Source organism: Taudactylus pleione, unplaced genomic scaffold (genome assembly GCF_031769625.1).
Source record: "Taudactylus pleione unplaced genomic scaffold, aTauple2 ptg003193l, whole genome shotgun sequence".
In the NCBI taxonomy this organism is placed as follows: domain Eukaryota; kingdom Metazoa; phylum Chordata; class Amphibia; order Anura; family Myobatrachidae; genus Taudactylus; species Taudactylus pleione.
The window spans coordinates 1,275,869-1,292,808 of NW_028287549.1; positions in this window are offsets into that span (position 1 = coordinate 1,275,869).

A 16,940-nucleotide genomic window follows, 5' to 3' on the forward strand; every position below is an offset into this window, starting at 1 on the left:
ACACACAGACAGACAGACAGACAGACAGAGGGGCAGATTCACTTCTACACGAGCTGGCATCGCACATTGGACACAGAGACAGACAGACAGAGGGGCAGATTCACTTCTACACGAGCTGGCATTGCACATTGGACATACAGACAGACAGACAGAGGGGAAGATTCACTTCTACACAAGCAGGCATCGCACATTGGACATACAGACAGACAAACAGACAGAGGGGCAAATTCATTTCTACACGAGCTGGCATCGCACATTGGGCACACAGAGGGGCAGATTCACATCTACACGAGCTGGCATTGCACATTGGACATACAGACAGACAGACAGACAGACAGAGGGGTAGATTCACTTCTACATGAGCAGGCATCGCACATTGGACATACAGACAGACAAACAGACAGAGGGGCAAATTCACTTCTACACGAGCTGGCATCGCACATTGGGTACACAGAGAGGCAGATTCACTTCTACATGAGCTGGCATCGCACATTGGACACAGACAGACACACAGACAGACAGAGGGGCAGATTCACTTCTATACGAGCTGGCATCGCACATTGGACACTCAGAGGGACAGATTCACTACTACACAAGCTGGCATCGCACATTGGACACAGACAGACACACAGACAGACAGAGGGGCAGATTCACTTCTATACGAGCTGGCATCGCACATTGGACACTCAGAGGGACAGATTCACTTCTACACAAGCTGGCATCGCACATTGGACACAGACAGACACACAGACAGACAGAGGGGCAAATTCACTTCTACACGAGCTGGCATCGCACATTGGGTACACAGAGAGGCAGATTCACTTCTACACGAGCTGGCATCGCACATTGGACACAGACAGACACACAGACAGACAGAGGGGCAGATTCACTTCTATACGAGCTGGCATCGCACATTGGACACTCAGAGGGACAGATTCACTTCTACACAAGCTGGCATCGCACATTGGCCACACAGACAGACAGAGGGGCAGATTCACTTCTACACAAGCTGGCAACGCACATTGGCCACACAGACAGACAGAGGGGCAGATTCACTTCTACACGAGCTGGCATCGCACTTTGGGCACACAGACAGACAGACAGAGGGGCAGATTCACTTCTACACGAGCTGGCATCGCACATTGGACACATAGACAGACAGACAGACAGAGGGGCAGATTCACTTCTACACGAGCTGGCATCGCACATTGGACACACAGACAGACAGAGGGGCAGATTCACTTCTACACGAGCTGGCATCGCACATTGGACACACAGACAGACAGACAGAGGGGCAGATTCACTTCTCCACGAGTTGGCATCGCACATTGGACACAAAGACAGACACACAAACAGACAGAGGGGCAGATTCACTTCTACACGAGCTGGCATCGCATTTTGGACACACAGTCAGACAGACAGAGGGGCAGATTCACTTGTACACGAGCTGGCATTGCACATTGGACACACAGACAGAGGGGCAAATTCACTTCTACACAAGCTGGCATCGCACATTGGACACACAGACAGACACACAGACAGACAGAGGGGCAGATTCACTTCTACACGACCTGGCATCGCACATTGGACACACAGACAGAAAGAGGTGTAGATTCACTTCTACACGAGCTGGCATCGAACATTGGACACACAGAAAGACAGAGGTGCAGATTCACTTCTACACAAGCTGGCATCGCATATTGGACACACACAGACAGACAGACAGACAGAGGGGCAGATACACTTCTATATGAGCTGGCATCGCACATTGGACACACAGACAGACAGAGGGGCAGATCCACTTCTACACGTGCTAGCATCGCACATTGGACACAGAGACAGAGAAGGGGCAGATTCACTTCTACATGAGCTGGCATTGCAAATTGGACACACAGACAGGCATACAGAGGGGCAGATTCACTTCTACACGAGCTGGCATCGCACATTGGACACAGACAGACACACAGACAGACAGAGGGGCACATTCACTTCTATACGAGCTGGCATCGCACATTGGACACTCAGAGGGACAGATTCACTTCTACACAAGCTGGCATCGCACTTTGGGCACACAGACAGACAGACAGAGGGGCAGATTCACTTCTACACAAGCTGGCATTGCACATTGGCCACACAGACAGACAGAGGGGCAGATTCACTTCTACACAAGCTGGCAACGCACATTGGACACACAGACAGACAGAGGGGCAGATTCATTTCTACACGAGCTGGCATCGCACATTGGACACACAGACAGACAGACAGAGGGGCAGATTCACTTCTACACGAGCTGGCATCACACATTGGACACACAGACAGACAGACAGACAGACAGAGGGGCAGATTCACTTCTACACGAGCTGGCATCGCACATTGGACACACAGACAGACAGAGGGGCAGATTCACTTCTACACGAGCTGGCATCGCACATTGGACACACAGACAGACAGACAGAGGGGCAGATTCACTTCTCCACGAGCTGGCATCGCACATTGGGCACACAGACAGATAGACAGACAGAGGGGCAGATTCACTTCTACACGAGCTGGCATCGTACATTGGACACACAGACAGACAGACAGACAGAGGGGCAGATTCACTTCTACATGAGCTGGCATCGCACATTGGACACAGAGACAGACAGACAGAGGGGCAGATTCACTTCTACACGAGCTGGCATTGCACATTGGACATACAGACAGACAGACAGACAGAGGGGAAGATTCACTTCTACACGAGCAGGCATCGCACATTGGACATACAGACAGACAAACAGACAGAGGGGCAAATTCATTTCTACATGAGCTGGCATCGCACATTGGGCACACAGAGGGGCAGATTCACATCTACACGAGCTGGCATTGCACATTGGACATACAGACAGACAGACAGACAGACAGAGGGGTAGATTCACTTCTACATGAGCAGGCATCGCACATTGGACATACAGACAGACAAACAGACAGAGGGGCAAATTCACTTCTACACGAGCTGGCATCGCACATTGGGCACACAGAGGGGCAGATTCACATCTACACGAGCTGGCATTGCACATTGGACATACAGACAGACAGAGGGGCAGATTCACTTCTACACGAGCTGGCATCACACATTGGACACAGAAAGACACACAGACAGACAGAGGGGCAGATTCACTTCTATACGAGCTGGCATCGCACATTGGACACTCAGAGGGACAGATTCACTTCTACACAAGCTGGCAACGCACATTGGCCACACAGACAGACAGAGGGGCAGATTCACTTCTACACGAGCTGGCATCGCACATTGGACACACAGACAGACAGAGGGGCAGATTCACTTCTACATGATCTGGCATCGCACATTGGACACACAGACAGAAAGAGGTGCAGATTCACTTCTACACAAACTGGCATCGAACATTGGACACACAGAAAGACAGAGGGGCAGATTCACTTCTACACAAGCTGGCATCGCATATTGGACACACACACAGACAGACAGACAGAGGGGCAGATGCACTTCTATATGAGCTGGCATCGCACATTGGACACACAGACAGACAGAGGGGCAGATCCACTTCTACACGGGCTAGCATCGCACATTGGACACACAGACAGAGAAGGGGCAGATTCACTTCTACACAAGCTGGCATCGCACTTTGGGCACACAGACAGACAGACAGAGGGGCAGATTCACTTCTACACAAGCTGGCATTGCACATTGGCCACACAGACAGACAGAGGGGCAGATTCACTTCTACACAAGCTGGCAATGCACATTGGCCACACAGACAGACAGAGGGGCAGATTCACTTCTACACAAGCTGGCATCGCACTTTGGGCACACAGACAGACAGACAGAGGGGCAGATTCACTTCTACACGAGCTGGCATCGCACATTGGACACACAGACAGACAGACAGACAGACAGAGGGGCAGATTCACTTCTACACGAGCTGGCATCGCACATTGGACACACAGACAGACAGAGGGGCAGATTCACTTCTACACGAGCTGGCATCGCACATTGGACACACAGACAGACAGACAGAGGGGCAGATTCACTTCTCCACGAGCTGGCATCGCACATTGGACACACAGACAGACACACAAACAGACAGAGGGGCAGATTCACTTCTACACGAGCTGGCATCGCATTTTGGACACACAGTCAGACAGACAGAGGGGCAGATTCACTTGTACACGAGCTGGCATTGCACATTGGACACACAGACAGAGGGGCAAATTCACTTCTACACAAGCTGGCATCGCACATTGGACACACAGACAGACACACAGACAGACAGAGGGGCAGATTCACTTCTACACGATCTGGCATCGCACATTGGACACACAGACAGAAAGAGGTGCAGATTCACTTCTACACGAGCTGGCATCGAACATTGGACACACAGAAAGACAGAGGGGCAGATTCACTTCTACACAAGCTGGCATCGCATATTGGACACACACACAGACAGACAGACAGAGGGGCAGATACACTTCTATATGAGCTGGCATCGCACATTGGACACACAGACAGACAGAGGGGCAGATCCACTTCTACACGTGCTAGCATCGCACATTGGACACACAGACAGAGAAGGGACAGATTCACTTCTACATGAGCTGGCATTGCACATTGGACACACAGACAGACAGACAGAGGGGCAGATTCACTTCTACATGAGCTGGCATCGCACATTGGACACACAGACAGACAGACAGACAGAGTGGCAGATTCACTTCTACACAATCTGGCATCGCACATTGGACACACAGACAGACAGAGGGGCAGATTCACTTCTACACGAGCTGGCATCGCACATTGGACACACAGACAGACAGACAGAGGGGCAGATTCACTTCTACACGAGCTGGCATTGCACATTGGGCACATAGAGGGGCAGATTCACTTCTACACGAGCTGCCATTGCAAATTGGACACACAGACAGGCAGACAGAGGGGCAGATTCACTTCTACATGAGCTGGCATCGCACATTGGACACACAGACAGACAGAGGGGCAGATTCACTTCTACTTGACCTGGCATTGCACATTGGACACACAGACAGACAGACAGAGGGGCAGATTCACTTCTACATGAGCTGGCATCGCAAATTGGACACACAGACAGACAGACAGAGGGGCAGGTTCACTTCTACACGAGCTGGCATCGCACATTGGACACACAGACAGACAGACAGAGGGGCAGATTCACTTCTACACGAGCTGGCATCGCACATTGCGCACATAGAGGGGCAGATTCACTTCTACACGAGCTGGCATCGCACATTGGACACAGACAGACACACACACAGACACACAGACAGAGGGGCAGATTCACTTCTACACGAGCAGGTATTGCACATTGGACACACAGACAGACAGACGGGCAGATTCACTTCTACACGAGCTGGCATCGCATTTTGGACACACAGTCATACAGACAGAGGGGCAGATTCAGTTCTACACGAGCTGGCATCGCACATTGGACACAAAGACAGAGGGGCAGATTCACTTCTACACGAGCTGGCATCGCACATTGGGCACACAGACAGACAGATGGGCAGATTCACTTCTACACGAGCTGGCATCGCACATTGGGCACACAGACAGACAGATGGGCAGATTCACTTCTACACGAGCTGGCATCGCACATTGGACACACAGACAAACAGACAGAGGGGCAGATTCACTTCTACACGAGCTGGCATCGCACATTGGACACACAGACAGACAGACAGAAAGAGGGGCAGATTCACTTCTACATGAGCTGGCATCGCACATTGGACACAGAGACACACAGACAGACAGAGGGGCAGATTCACTTCTACATGAGCTGGCATCGCACATTGGACACATAGACACACAGACAGACAGAGGGGCAGATTCACTTCTACACGAGCTGGCATCGCACATTGGACACACACAGACAGACAGACAGAGGGGCAGATTCACTTCTACATGAGCTGGCATCGCACATTGGACACACAGACAGACAGACAGATGGGCATATTCACTTCTATACAAGCTGGCATCGCACATTGGACACACAGACAGACTGAGGGGCAGATTAATTTCAACACGAGCTGGCATCACACATTGGGCACACAGAGGGGCAGATTCAATTCTACACAAGCTGGCATTGCACATTGGACACACAGACAGACAGACAGACAGAGAGGCAGATTCACTTCTACACGAGCTGGCATCGCACATTGGACACAGAGACACACAGACAGACAGAGGGGCAGATTCACTTCTACACAAGATGGCATCGCACATTGGGCACACAGAGGGGCAGATTCACTTCTACACGAGCTGGCATCGCACATTGGACACACAGACAGACAGAGGGTCAGATTAACTTCTACACGAGCTGGCATCGCACATTGGACACACAGACAGACAGAGGGGCCGATTAACTTCTACACGAGCTGGCATCGCACATTGGGCACACAGACAGATAGACAGACAGAGGGGCAGATTCACTTCTACACGAGCTGGCATCGTACATTGGACACACAGACAGACAGACAGACAGAGGGGCAGATTCACTTCTACACGAGCTGGCATCGCACATTGGACACAGAGACAGACAGACAGAGGGGCAGATTCACTTCTACACGAGCTGGCATTGCACATTGGACATACAGACAGACAGACAGACAGAGGGGAAGATTCACTTCTACACGAGCAGGCATCGCACATTGGACATACAAACAGACAAACAGACAGAGGGGCAAATTCATTTCTACACGAGCTGGCATCGCACATTGGGCACACAGAGGGGCAGATTCACATCTACACGAGCTGGCATTGCACATTGGACATACAGACAGACAGACAGAGGGGTAGATTCACTTCTACATGAGCAGGCATCGCACATTGGACATACAGACAGACAAACAGACAGAGGGGCAAATTCACTTCTACACGAGCTGGCATCGCACATTGGGCACAGAGAGGGGCAGATTCACATCTACACGAGCTGGCATTGCACATTGGACATACATACAGACAGAGGGGCAGATTCACTTCTACACGAGCTGGCATCACACATTGGACACAGACAGACACACAGACAGACAGAGGGGCAGATTCACTTCTATACGAGCTGGCATCGCACATTGGACACTCAGAGGGACAGATTCACTTCTACACAAGCTGGCAACGCACATTGGCCACACAGACAGACAGAGGGGCAGATTCACTTCTACACGAGCTGGCATCGCACTTTGGGCACACAAACAGACAGACAGAGGGGCAGATTCACTTCTACACGAGCTGGCATCGCACATTGGACACACAGACAGACAGAGGGGCAGATTCACTTCTACATGATCTGGCATCGCACATTGGACACACAGACAGAAAGAGGTGCAGATTCACTTCTACACGAACTGGCATCGAACATTGGACACACAGAAAGACAGAGGGGCAGATTCACTTCTACACAAGCTGGCATCGCATATTGGACACACACACAGACAGACAGACAGAGGGGCAGATACACTTCTACACGTGCTAGCATCGCACATTGGACACACAGACAGACACACAAACAGATAGAGGGGCAGATTCAATTCTACACGAGCTGGCATCGCACTTTGGGCACACAAACAGACAGACAGAGGGGCAGATTCACTTCTACACGAGCTGGCATCGCACATTGGACACACAGACAGAAAGAGGTGCAGATTCACTTCTACACGAACTGGCATCGAACATTGGACACACAGAAAGACAGAGGGGCAGATTCACTTCTACACAAGCTGGCATCGCATATTGGACACACACACAGACAGACAGACAGAGGGGCAGATTCACTTCTCCACGAGCTGGCATCGCACATTGGACACACAGACAGACACACAAACAGATAGAGGGGCAGATTCAATTCTACACGAGCTGGCATCGCATTTTGGACACACAGTCAGACAGACAGAGGGGCAGATTCACTTGTACACGAGCTGGCATTGCACATTGGACACACAGACAGAGGAGCAAATTCACTTCTACACAAGCTGGCATCGCACATTGGACACACAGACAGACACACAGACAGACAGAGGGGCAGATTCACTTCTACACGATCTGGCATCGCACATTGGACACACAGACAGAAAGAGGTGCAGATTCACTTCTACACGAGCTGGCATCGAACATTGGACACACAGAAAGACAGAGGGGCAGATTCACTTCTACACAAGCTGGCATCGCATATTGGACACACACACAGACAGACAGACAGAGGGGCAGATACACTTCTATATGAGCTGGCATCGCACATTGGACACACAGACAGACAGAGGGGCAGATCCACTTCTACACGTGCTAGCATCGCACATTGGACACACAGACAGAGAAGGGACAGATTCACTTCTACATGAGCTGGCATTGCACATTGGACACACAGACAGACAGACAGAGGGGCAGATTCACTTCTACATGAGCTGGCATCGCACATTGGACACACACACACACAGACAGACAGACAGAGGGGCAGATACACTTCTATATGAGCTGGCATCGCACATTGGACACACAGACAGACAGAGGGGCAGATCCACTTCTACACGTGCTAGCATCGCACATTGGACACACAGACAGAGAAGGGACAGATTCACTTCTACACAATCTGGCATCGCACATTGGACACACAGACAGACAGAGGGGCAGATTCACTTCTACACGAGCTGGCATCGCACATTGGACACACAGACAGACAGACAGAGGGGCAGATTCACTTCTACACGAGCTGGCATTGCACATTGGGCACATAGAGGGGCAGATTCACTTCTACACGAGCTGCCATTGCAAATTGGACACACAGACAGGCAGACAGAGGGGCAGATTCACTTCTACATGAGCTGGCATCGCACATTGGACACACAGACAGACAGAGGGGCAGATTCACTTCTACTTGACCTGGCATTGCACATTGGACACACAGACAGACAGACAGAGGGGCAGATTCACTTCTACACGAGCTGGCATCGCACATTGGACACACAGACAGACAGACAGAGGGGCAGATTCACTTCTACACGAGCTGGCATCGCACATTGGGCACATAGAGGGGCAGATTCACTTCTACACGAGCTGGCATCGCACATTGGACACAGACAGACACACACACAGACACACAGACAGAGGGGCAGATTCACTTCTACACGAGCAGGTATTGCACATTGGACACACAGACAGACAGACGAGCAGATTCACTTCTACACGAGCTGGCATCACATTTTGGACACACAGTCAGACAGACAGAGGGGCAGATTCACTTCTACATGAGCTGGCATCGCACATTTTACACACAGACAGAGGGGCAGATTCACTTCTACACGAGCTGGCATCGCACGTTGGACACACAGACAGACACACAGACAGACAGTTGGGCAGATGCAATATTACACGAGCTGGCATCGCACATTGGACACACAGACAGATACACGGGCAGATTCACTGCTTCACGAGCTGGTATCGCATTTTGGACACACAGTCAGACAGACAGAGGGGCAGATTCAGTTCTACACGAGCTGGCATCGCACATTGGACACAAAGACAGAGGGGCAGATTCACTTCTACACGAGCTGGCATCGCACATTGGGCACACAGACAGACAGATGGGCAGATTCACTTCTACACGAGCTGGCATCGCACATTGGGCACACAGACAGACAGATGGGCAGATTCACTTCTACACGAGCTGGCATCGCACATTGGACACACAGACAAACAGACAGAGGGGCAGATTCACTTCTACACGAGCTGGCATCGCACATTGGACACACAGACAGACAGACAGAGGGGCAGATTCACTTCTACATGAGCTGGCATCGCACATTGGACACAGAGACACACAGACAGACAGAGGGGCAGATTCACTTCTACATGAGCTGGCATCGCACATTGGACACATAGACACACAGACAGACAGAGGGGCAGATTCACTTCTACACGAGCTGGCATCGCACATTGGACACACACAGACAGACAGACAGAGGGGCAGATTCACTTCTACATGAGCTGGCATCGCACATTGGACACACAGACAGACAGACAGATGGGCATATTCACTTCTATACGAGCTGGCATCGCACATTGGACACACAGACAGCCTGAGGGGCAGATTAATTTCAACACGAGCTGGCATCACACATTGGGCACACAGAGGGGCAGATTCAATTCTACACAAGCTGGCATTGCACATTGGACACACAGACAGACAGACAGAGAGGCAGATTCACTTCTACACGAGCTGGCATCGCACATTGGACACAGAGACACACAGACAGACAGAGGGGAAGATTCACTTCTACACAAGATGGCATCGCACATTGGGCACACAGAGGGGCAGATTCACTTCTACACGAGCTGGCATCACACATTGGACACACAGACAGACAGAGGGTCAGATTAACTTCTACACGAGCTGGCATCGCACATTGGACACACAGACAGACAGAGGGGCAGATTAACTTCTACACGAGCTGGCATCGCACATTGGGCACACAGACAGATAGACAGACAGAGGGGCAGATTCACTTCTACACGAGCTGGCATTGCACATTGGACATACAGACAGACAGACAGAGGGGAAGATTCACTTCTACACGAGCAGGCATCGCACATTGGACATACAGACAGACAAACAGACAGAGGGGCAAATTCATTTCTACACGAGCTGGCATCGCACATTGGGCACACAGAGGGGCAGATTCACATCTACACGAGCTGGCATTGCACATTGGACATACAGACAGACAGACAGACAGAGGGGTAGATTCACTTCTACATGAGCAGGCATCGCACATTGGACATACAGACAGACAAACAGACAGAGGGGCAAATTCACTTCTACACGAGCTGGTATCGCACATTGGGCACACAGAGGGGCAGATTCACATCTACACGAGCTGGCATTGCACATTGGACATACAGACAGACAGAGGGGCAGATTCACTTCTACACGAGCTGGCATCACACATTGGACACAGACAGACACACAGACAGACAGAGGGGCAGATTCACTTCTATACGAGCTGGCATCGCACATTGGACACTCAGAGGGACAGATTCACTTCTACACAAGCTGGCATCGCACTTTGGGCTCACAGACAGACAGACAGAGGGTCAGATTCACTTCTACTCAAGCTGGCATCGCACATTGGCCACACAGACAGACAGAGGGGCAGATTCACTTCTACACGAGCTGGCATCGCACATTGGACACACAGACAGACAGAGGGGGAGATTCACTTCTACACGAGCTGGCAATGCACATTGGGCACATAGAGGGGCAGATTCACTTCTACACGAGCTGGCATTGCAAATTGGACACACAGACAGGCAGAGAGAGGGGCAGATTCACTTCTACATGAGCTGGCATCGCACATTGGACACACAGACAGACAGAGGGGCAGATTCACTTCTACTTGACCTGGCATTGCACATTGGACACAGAGACAGACAGACAGAGGGGCAGATTCACTTCTACACGAGCTGGCATTGCACATTGGACATACAGACAGACAGACAGAGGGGAAGATTCACTTCTACACGAGCAGGCATCGCACATTGGACATACAGACAGACAAACAAACAGAGGGGCAAATTCATTTCTACACAAGCTGGCATCGCACATTGGGCACACAGAATGGCAGATTCACATCTACACGAGCTGGGATTGCACATTGGACATACAGACAGACAGACAGAGGGGTAGATTCACTTCTACACGAGCAGGCATCGCACATTGGACATACAGACAGACAAACAGACAGAGGGGCAAATTCACTTCTACACGAGCTGGAACCGCACATTGGGCACACAGAGGGGCAGATTCACATCTACACGAGGTGGCATTGCACATTGGACATACAGACAGACAGAAAGAGGGGCAGATTCACTTCTACACGAGCTGGCATCGCACATTGGACACAGACAGAGACACAGACAGACAGAGGGGCACATTCACTTCTATACGAGCTGGCATCGCACATTGGACACTCAGAGGGACAGATTCACTTCTACACAAGCTGGCATCGCACTTTGGGCACACAGACAGACAGACAGAGGGGCAGATTCACTTCTACACAAGCTGGCATCGCACATTGGCCACACAGACAGACAGAGGGGCAGATTCACTTCTACACAAGTTGGCAACGCACATTGGCCACACAGACAGACAGAGGGGCAGATTCACTTCTACACGAGCTGGCATCGCACTTTGGGCACACAGACAGACAGAGTGGCAGATTCACTTCTACACGAGCTGGCATCGCACATTGGACACACAGACAGACAGACAGACAGACAGACAGAGGGGCAGATTCACTTCTACACGAGCTGGCATCGCACATTGGACACACAGACAGACAGAGGGGCAGATTCACTTCTACACGAGCTGGCATCGCACATTGGACACACAGACAGACAGACAGAGGGGCAGATTCACTTCTCCACGAGCTGGCATCGCACATTGGACACACAGACAGACACACAAACAGACAGAGGGGCAGATTCACTTCTACACGAGCTGGCATCGCATTTTGGACACACAGTCAGACAGACAGAGGGGCAGATTCACTTGTACATGAGCTGGCATTGCACATTGGACACACAGACAGAGGGGCAAATTCACTTCTACACAAGCTGGCATCGCACATTGGACACACAGACAGACACACAGACAGACACAGGGGCAGATTCACTTCTACACGATCTGGCATCGCACATTGGACACACAGACAGAAAGAGGTGCAGATTCACTTCTACACGAGCTGGCATCGAACATTGGACACACAGAAAGACAGAGGGGCAGATTCACTTCTACACAAGCTGGCATCGCATATTGGACACACAGACAGACAGACAGACAGAGGGGCAGATACACTTCTATATGAGCTGGCATCGCACATTGGACACACAGAAAGACAGAGGGGCAGATTCACTTCTACACAAGCTGGCATCGCATATTGGACACACACACAGACAGACAGACAGAGGGGCAGATACACTTCTATATGAGCTGGCATCGCACATTGGACACACAGACAGACAGAGGGGCAGATCCACTTCTACACATGCTAGCATCGCACATTGGACACACAGACAGAGAAGGGGCAGATTCACTTCTACATGAGCTGGCATTGCACATTGGACACACAGACAGACAGACAGAGGGGCAGATTCACTTCTACATGAGCTGGCATCGCACATTGGACACACAGACAGACAGACAGACAGAGTGGCAGATTCACTTCTACACAAGCTGGCATCGCACATTGGACACACAGACAGACAGAGGGGCAGATTCACTTCTACACGAGCTGGCATCGCACATTCGACACACAGACAGACAGAGGGGCAGATTCACTTCTACACGAGCTGGCATTGCACATTGGGCACATAGAGGGGCAGATTCACTTCTACACGAGCTGGCATTGCAAATTGGACACACAGACAGGCAGAGAGAGGGGCAGATTCACTTCTACATGAGCTGGCATCGCACATTGGACACACAGACAGACAGAGGGGCAGATTCACTTCTACTTGACCTGGCATTGCACATTGGACACACAGACAGACAGACAGAGGGGCAGATTCACTTCTACATGAGCTGGCATCGCAAATTGGACACACAGACAGACAGACAGAGGGGCAGATTCACTTCTACACGAGCTGGCACCACACATTGGACACACAGACAGACAGACAGAGGGGCAGATTCACTTCTACACGAGCTGGCATTGCACATTGGGCACATAGAGGGGCAGATTCACTTCTACACGAGCTGGCATCGCACATTGGACACAGACAGACACACACACAGACACACAGACAGAGGGGCAGATTCACTTCTACACGAGCTGGTATCGAACATTGGACACACAGACAGACAGACGGGCAGATTCACTTCTACACGAGCTGGCATCGCATTTTGGACACACAGTCAGACAGACAGAGGGGCAGATTCACTTCTACATGAGCTGGCATCGCACATTTTACACACAGACAGAGGGGCAGATTCACTTCTACACGAGCTGGCATCGCACGTTGGACACACAGACAGACACACAGACAGACAGTTGGGCAGATGCAATATTACACGAGCTGGCATCGCACATTGGACACACAGACAGATACACGGGCAGATTCACTGCTTCACGAGCTGGTATCGCATTTTGGACACACAGTCAGACAGACAGAGGGGCAGATTCAGTTCTACACGAGCTGGCATCGCACATTGGACACAAAGACAGAGGGGCAGATTCACTTCTACACGAGCTGGCATCGCACATTGGGCACACAGACAGACAGATGGGCAGATTCACTTCTACACGAGCTGGCATCGCACATTGGGCACACAGACAGACAGATGGGCAGATTCACTTCTACACGAGCTGGCATCGCACATTGGACACACAGACAAACAGACAGAGGGGCAGATTCACTTCTACACGAGCTGGCATCGCACATTGGACACACAGACAGACAGACAGAGGGGCAGATTCACTTCTACATGAGCTGGCATCGCACATTGGACACAGAGACACACAGACAGACAGAGGGGCAGATTCACTTCTACATGAGCTGGCATCGCACATTGGACACATAGACACACAGACAGACAGAGGGGCAGATTCACTTCTACACGAGCTGGCATCGCACATTGGACACACAGACAGACAGACAGATGGGCATATTCACTTCTATACGAGCTGGCATCGCACATTGGACACACAGACAGCCTGAGGGGCAGATTAATTTCAACACGAGCTGGCATCACACATTGGGCACACAGAGGGGCAGATTCAATTCTACACAAGCTGGCATTGCACATTGGACACACAGACAGACAGACAGAGAGGCAGATTCACTTCTACACGAGCTGGCATCGCACATTGGACACAGAGACACACAGACAGACAGAGGGGAAGATTCACTTCTACACAAGATGGCATCGCACATTGGGCACACAGAGGGGCAGATTCACTTCTACACGAGCTGGCATCACACATTGGACACACAGACAGACAGAGGGTCAGATTAACTTCTACACGAGCTGGCATCGCACATTGGACACACAGACAGACAGAGGGGCAGATTAACTTCTACACGAGCTGGCATCGCACATTGGGCACACAGACAGATAGACAGACAGAGGGGCAGATTCACTTCTACACGAGCTGGCATTGCACATTGGACATACAGACAGACAGACAGACAGAGGGGAAGATTCACTTCTACACGAGCAGGCATCGCACATTGGACATACAGACAGACAAACAGACAGAGGGGCAAATTCATTTCTACACGAGCTGGCATCGCACATTGGGCACACAGAGGGGCAGATTCACATCTACACGAGCTGGCATTGCACATTGGACATACAGACAGACAGACAGACAGAGGGGTAGATTCACTTCTACATGAGCAGGCATCGCACATTGGACATACAGACAGACAAACAGACAGAGGGGCAAATTCACTTCTACACGAGCTGGCATCGCACATTGGGCACACAGAGGGGCAGATTCACATCTACACGAGCTGGCATTGCACATTGGACATACAGACAGACAGAGGGGCAGATTCACTTCTATACGAGCTGGCATCGCACATTGGACACTCAGAGGGACAGATTCACTTCTACACAAGCTGGCATCGCACTTTGGGCTCACAGACAGACAGACAGAGGGTCAGATTCACTTCTACTCAAGCTGGCATCGCACATTGGCCACACAGACAGACAGAGGGGCAGATTCACTTCTACACGAGCTGGCATCGCACATTGGACACACAGACAGACAGAGGGGCAGATTCACTTCTACACGAGCTGGCAATGCACATTGGGCACATAGAGGGGCAGATTCACTTCTACACGAGCTGGCATTGCAAATTGGACACACAGACAGGCAGAGAGAGGGGCAGATTCACTTCTACATGAGCTGGCATCGCACATTGGACACACAGACAGACAGAGGGGCAGATTCACTTCTACTTGACCTGGCATTGCACATTGGACACAGAGACAGACAGACAGAGGGGCAGATTCACTTCTACACGAGCTGGCATTGCACATTGGACATACAGACAGACAGACAGAGGGGAAGATTCACTTCTACACGAGCAGGCATCGCACATTGGACATACAGACAGACAAACAAACAGAGGGGCAAATTCATTTCTACACAAGCTGGCATCGCACATTGGGCACACAGAGGGGCAGATTCACATCTACACGAGCTGGGATTGCACATTGGACATACAGACAGACAGACAGAGGGGTAGATTCACTTCTACACGAGCAGGCATCGCACATTGGACATACAGACAGACAAACAGACAGAGGGGCAAATTCACTTCTACACGAGCTGGAACCACACATTGGGCACACAGAGGGGCAGATTCACATCTACACGAGGTGGCATTGCACATTGGACATACAGACAGACAGAAAGAGGGGCAGATTCACTTCTACACGAGCTGGCATCGCACATTGGACACAGACAGAGACACAGACAGACAGAGGGGCACATTCACTTCTATACGAGCTGGCATCGCACATTGGACACTCAGAGGGACAGATTCACTTCTACACAAGCTGGCATCGCACTTTGGGCACACAGACAGACAGACAGAGGGGCAGATTCACTTCTACACAAGCTGGCATCGCACATTGGCCACACAGACAGACAGAGGGGCAGATTCACTTCTACACAAGTTGGCAACGCACATTGGCCACACAGACAGACAGAGGGGCAGATTCACTTCTACACGAGCTGGCATCGCACTTTGGGCACACAGACAGACAGAGTGGCAGATTCACTTCTACACGAGCTGGCATCGCACATTGGACACACAGACAGACAGACAGACAGACAGAGGGGCAGATTCACTTCTACACGAGCTGGCATCGCACATTGGACACACAGAC